We start from the raw sequence: 6,464 nt of genomic DNA, 5'->3' as shown, positions 1-6,464 counted from the left end.
GCTTTCAGTATTACGACTTATCTTCCATACTCATGATATAGCACTTCTAGTTTCAAACATTCTTTATGGATCTTTGTAAAGCATGTTGTTTTCTTTATAACAGTCCCATATGTTGAATTTATTTTAAGGTACTTTGTATTTTTGTTGCTATTTGAAATGGACCCCTTTAACCATTATATTTACTAGGTGGCTATTGCTGTTATTTAAGAAGCTGTTGTTTTAGATATATTTATTTTGTAGTTATCTAGTTTACCGAGTAATTAGTTTCAATGATTTATTAATTTTAGTTTTCTGGGTCATTGATTATGCAAACAGTGTTCATTTGGTCTTACTGTCAATGTTTGCATTTTATATTTCTTCTTGTCCTACTGCATTGGCTAAATGTCAGGAAAAAATTTTAGCTATATTGGGAATGATGAACATACTTAACCTGCCCTTGATATACTTTGATCTTTTCATCTGTTCTAATATAAGATTGGTCGAAGTTTTGTAAGACTTTATTGTACTTTGTCTGATTTTTGTATTGACATTGTATTGCCTATTGTCTCTGTCAGATTTTTGTATTGACATTATGCTAACCTGGCAAAATAAATGAGAGCTTTCAAAGAAATTATATGGTCGGGAACATTTTATGTAACAAAAGGATAGTTGATTTCTTAAAATTTTGAAAGAATTTGCCTATAAAACCTTCTGATTCTAATCTCTTGGCAAACTTTTCCAATTTCTTCCATAGCATTTGCTTGTTCAACTTTCAGGTATAATTTTGGTAGTCTACATTTTCTTAGAAAATCATCTGTTTTATAGAGATTTGATTTTTTAGATTTGTAGTAGTGTGGCACATGAAATTCTTGTCTAAGTAAAAATATTTTCATGTCTGTAGATTCATATACATTTTTGCTCCTAATTTTGAATAAAAAATAAAAATTTTTTGTCTTAAAATTGTGTTCTATTCTTTTTCTTTTTCTTTTTTTTTTTTTTTTTTTTTTTTTTTTGAGTCGGAGTCTCACTCTGTCACCCAGGCTGGAGTGCAGTGGCCGGATCTCAGCTCACTGCAAGCTCCCCCTCCCGGGTTCACGCCATTCTCCTGCCTCAGCATCCCGAGTAGCTGGGACTACAGGGGCCCGCCGCCTCGCCCGGCTAGTTTTTTTGTATTTTTCAGTAGAGACGGGGTTTCACCATGCTAGCCAGGATGGTCTCGATCTCCTGACCTTGTGATCCGCCCGTCTCGGCCTCCCAAAGTGCTGGGATTACAGGCTTGAGCCAACGCGCCCGGCCTATTCTTTTTCTTTTAAAAATATATTCACTTCCATTTTATTTTTGTTAATTGCATCTTATTTAGTTTTTCTAAATTATTTGATTTGAAATTTTAGTTTATTCTTATCTTTTTAAAATTACTGATGAAACTATTTAAGGCTACATGTTTTTCCTCTGACTCTGGATTTGAGAGCATCTCCTAAATCCATGTATAAACTTTTCTATGTAGTCTGAATTGAACTGTCATTTCTTCTTTAACTGAAAATTATTCATAAGTGAATTTTGACATTGTTAAGGAGTTGGGACTATTTTTTGGAAGGAGTGTTGTAATTTTTGTTAATCTCTAGATTTGTTCTAGGGTGCATTGAGGATGTGGTTGAAACAATTTCTACTTGTTTCCAACTAACTGTAATTTTCTTTCTGTAAGAGTCTTTTTAAGTTGAAATCTGAGTGTGTTTCTTTCCTATGTAAAATTCTTCAGTACTCCTCCATTACCTTCAGGATACAATCTTAAGTCCTTGACATGGCAAGACAAATTTTCTAGAATTTAGCCTCTATCAATTTATTCTAGCCTCATTTTTTGCCACTGACTCCCTTCTCCCCAGCACTAGTCGACCCCTCCTGCCTCCCAATCACAAACCCACTGAGTTAAAAGCCCCTGCTTTGGGCTTCTGCTTTGTGTAGACCTCTAGTTCAGCACTTCTCTTTTATTACAGCTATGTGTCTACATGTCTGCCATCCTGTTAGCCAGTGAACCCTGTGAGGCCTTGGTCATTTTTGTGTTTTCAGTGTTGAGAGCAGTGCCTGGTATATACTAGGCATCAATAAATATTGGTTGGATTGACCTTGAACAGATGGGAGCATGGCATGAGCTCAGCTGGCTAAGGGGGCTGAGGCTGCAGATTCCAGTTTTACCGGTTGACTTTATTGATCCACAACAAAAGATCAAGTACAAAGATGTATTTGTAGAACAAGTGAAGTATGTGTTCCCTATTTGTAACAAATTATCATCCTCTATTGACAAGATTAAAGTCAATTCTAACTTTTTTTTGTGATGCTACCACAGAGTGGTATACCTGTTCTTAATTTTAGGAGGAGAAGCAGTCTAGATCATGGAAAGCAGTTAGACCTGAAGCTGCATCTAGCAAGCAATCAGTCCAATGTTTGCTCTGGCTGCCCCCACCCAGGCTTGCAAGCCCTCAGCTTCTGCAACTGTCAGATAATACACTGGACAGGGTTATTTCTAATGATTTAAAAAAGCATCCTTGGTAAGTAGCAGGAAAAAAATAACTCACACCACCAAAAGAAGAAACATTTTTATTTTTTAATATTATTATTTTTAAACTACTTAGATTCCTGAAATAGAATGCAGAATTTTATGAGTTTGTGTGTTGCACATTTTTTTTTTTTTGTTCCACAGAGATCTAATTAGGTTTCCAAAGTGTATATGATCCAGAAAAGCTTCAGAACAACTTACTTAGAGGGTTCCAAACTTGAGAACTAAGGGCCACAAGGCCTGATGAAATATTATTTCTTTTTCTTCCCAGATTTCCCCAACATATCATCCCCTTAACTGTCAGTCAATAAAAAATATTTAGAGCAGCTTCCATGTTGAACGAATTATTCTCTTCCAATTAGAAGAATAATAAGAAAAAAGGGCATGAGCTTGTCCTTGCCTTTTAGAAGCTTAAGGTGGGATTGGGGAGAGAGGAAAAATAAATGTGGAAAGTTAGCAAATAAGACTTCTGGTATAAGGCAAATACATTGGCCACAGGCTGCAGCCTCCCCTTTCTACTTTGAATACTCACAAATGATAACAGAAAAGTTTTGCAAGCACATAGCTATGCTAAACAAGAGTAAATATCCATTATCAGATATGGAGGGGTTTCTGTAAAGTAATTTAACACAAAAGTCATACTGGAATTTGGAGGCCTTAGCTGTTAGGCTTGTGGGGAGTGGGAATGAAACTGGACTAATCAATGGGCTCTAACTGGAATCCCATTAGCTGGAGAACCTGGGGCTGGAGTTATACAACTTGTATAGAGCTAAGGCCTGAAAACACACTCACCTCATTAAAGGTGGGAGGGGGCAGTAGAAACACCTTACTTTTGTGCCTAGGCTTATGGCTAAGGGTCTGAGGAATGCCACCCAGCATGACAAGATCTTGGCACCATCCTGTATGTTCAGGGCCAGGGCCAGTGAGCAGATTACTTTGAGGTGAGAAGCCTGAGTCTTAGTATCAAGGCCTCCTTAAAACTACTTTGGGTTTTTAGAGTGTATATGTAATATAAATAAATAATATACATACTGTGTATTATTACAGTTATGTGTCTACATGTCTGTCATTCCATTAGCCAGTGAACCCTGTGGGCTTTGGTCATTTTTGAGTTTTTGGTGTGGAGAACAGTATCTGCTGTATACTAGGCATCAGTATATACTGAGTATATACTGAGTCAGTATACACACACACACACACACACACACACACGTATTATTGAATCTCATTGAATCAGTATATGTATATAGATATATAGCTATATCAGTATATCTATATCTATTTACCTATCTACTGATCTACTGATACATGTACATGTGTATACACACACACACACACACACACACACACACACACATATCAGTCAATTTTCCTAACAGGTAAATTAACAAACAAAAATTACAAAATGCCCGGGAAGTTCAACACCATGGAAGATGAATAACAAATTCAGAAAATGGATGAACCAACATCCAAGGAAAAGAGATAATAGAGCAATCTAAAAAAAAAAAAAAAAGACACAAAAAATAATCTGAATGTTTTCAGAGATAAGGGAGGACATAGATATAATGAAATAAGAACAAAACACAGTGAAACAAGAACAGGTGGTTGTGAAAAGATTAGAAACTTCATAAATAAAGAAATAGTTACTGGAATAAAATTATTTAGTCCATGGGTGTTTTAGTTAACAAATCATGCTAAAAATTAGTAGCTTAAAAAATAAACACTTATTATTTCAGAGTTTCTTTGTGTCATCATTCAGGCATAGCTTAGCTGGTTGATTTTGGTTCAGGATCTCTCATGAGGTTATAGTTAATATATGAACCAAATCTGCAGTCATCTGAAGTCTTGACTGGGGCTGAAGAATCTGCTTCTAGGATGGTTCACTCATGTAGTTGTTGGCCAAAGGCCTCAGTTCCCATAGTGCTGCTTGATGGCAGCAGGCTTCTTCTATAGCATGTGATCCTAGAGAGAGCAAGGATTAAGAAAGCATAAGGCTTTTTATGATAAAGTCTTGGAATTTACACGTTGTTGCTACCACTATATTCCGTTAATTAGATCAGTCATCAAAACTAGACCTAACAGAGAGGAGAAGAATTAGATTCCACCTCCTAGAAGAAAGAATTTGCAGGTACATTTTAAAACATACGGTGGGATAAATAGCCTGTTGTACACAGCAAAAAATGAATTAGGAAACTGGAAGACTGAGCTGAAGAAATGTTTCAAGATGTGACATAAGGAGCTAAAGGGATGAAAAACATGTAAAAGAAGTGAAGAGATCTGGAGGACAGATCAAAATGCCCCAATATAAATTTAACAGTGGTCCCAAGAGAAGGAAATAGAGAAGAAGATGCAGACAAAATATTTGAGGGTATAATGGCTGAGAATTTCCCTAGACTGAAGATAATATTTGCCAGATTGAAAAAAATCTCATCAGGGCTGAAAAGTGTAAATAAAAATTAGCCAACTCTACAAAGCGGTCACATTGGCAAAAGGGTGGCAGAAGACACTGCTTCAAAGAAAACGAAGGGCAAGAGATTTCTAGGGATGGAATAGTCAGAAAACTCTTTGTAGGTGGTAGTAGGAAGGCTAGGTCTGTTTCAGGCCCAGAAGGCTGACTGTGCTCAGTAGAAAGGGACCAGTTTATTGCGCAGTCATGATGGTGCTCACGCGTCTTCAACTGACCTTCCACTGGCTCCTGGGACAACTTCCTCCCCACCTCTGCCTCACCTCTGCCACTATAAAAAGTCTGGCAAAGATGACTGAGGCTGCCCTGGAACTCTGATACCCTGAGTGTAGTGGCAAGGCCTGAATACACCGTGCTTTCTACCCCTCCACTCCTCAGTGGGGCAGGATAAGGTCCCTTTCTGCTCCAGGCTCCTCTCTCCAGTTTTTGGGCCTCAAATGTCAAAATGCTGCAAGCAAATAAATATATTTTTTCTTCTGCACTAAGGCCTAGACTTGCCACATTCCTGTTTATTTTCACCCCCAAAAGCTGTAATTAGTAGTCAGGCTTGATTTTCCCTGCAGACTCAGAGACAGGAATAAGTGTTAATTTGAACATTTGCAACTAACAAATACCTTCCCATTGGCCCACACATAACCCAGCAGTTTTGAGAGATGATGAATCCCCTAAGGAAGGCACAGGGTGGGGTGGAAGGTAGGTGGGGAGGGTGCAGGGAGGCAGGAGCTGGTGAAGTCCAGCCGGGGCTATCTTGCTGACACCACAAGGCCAAGACCTGGAGAAGTGGCAGTTTTAAAAAAGTGAAGGCCTTGATGGGAAGTGGCAGAAGGCAGCTAACTACACCCAAACTCACAAGAGATGAACACCACTGAACGGGAGCAAAAGCTTTGGCTGGGAAAATCAGTCATCTTAAGAGAGAAAACGTTGTTGGGGGAAAAATATCTTTGACCAGGCAGTGTGATCCGACCCCATGAGAAATTTTTCTTAAGACCAAACCTTTGCCCTTTGCATCCTGATCTCCTGCCTCAGGCAGAGGCTGCCTGGATATATGTCTCTATGCTGAGGTCACTATTGTCTAAGGTTCAATAAAGCGGGTCTGAGGGAAAAGTTTCGGGGGATGGAAAGGAAAAAAGTATTGGCAAGGAGAAATCGGAGTCATAAAACCACAATAATTCGATCTGCCACATGAACTTTCACAGTCAGTTCAGAGTTCATTCATGGTTCTTTTTCTCCCTCCTGTTGCTGCTGTTGTATTTTCCCTGTCTGCAATTTTTTTTTTTTTTTTTTAGCTTCCTGAAAACTATTTAAAAATTGGATAAAGAGAAGGCATCATCCAATTTTCCTCCCTTTAAGGGAAAAAAGAGGTTTCCAATATCACCAAGCAGGATGGCCATTTATTCCTTTTGGTTTCATTTCTAATCCCTGGGGATATTGAGGGAAAGGGGGCACTCTATCTTCCCCTCCTCTTTGTTT

The sequence above is a fragment of the Piliocolobus tephrosceles genome, chromosome 15 (assembly GCF_002776525.5).
Source record: "Piliocolobus tephrosceles isolate RC106 chromosome 15, ASM277652v3, whole genome shotgun sequence".
Classification (NCBI taxonomy): Eukaryota; Metazoa; Chordata; class Mammalia; order Primates; family Cercopithecidae; genus Piliocolobus; species Piliocolobus tephrosceles.
The sequence above is the reverse complement of the archived record's forward strand: the minus strand, read 5'-3'. Positions refer to the sequence as shown.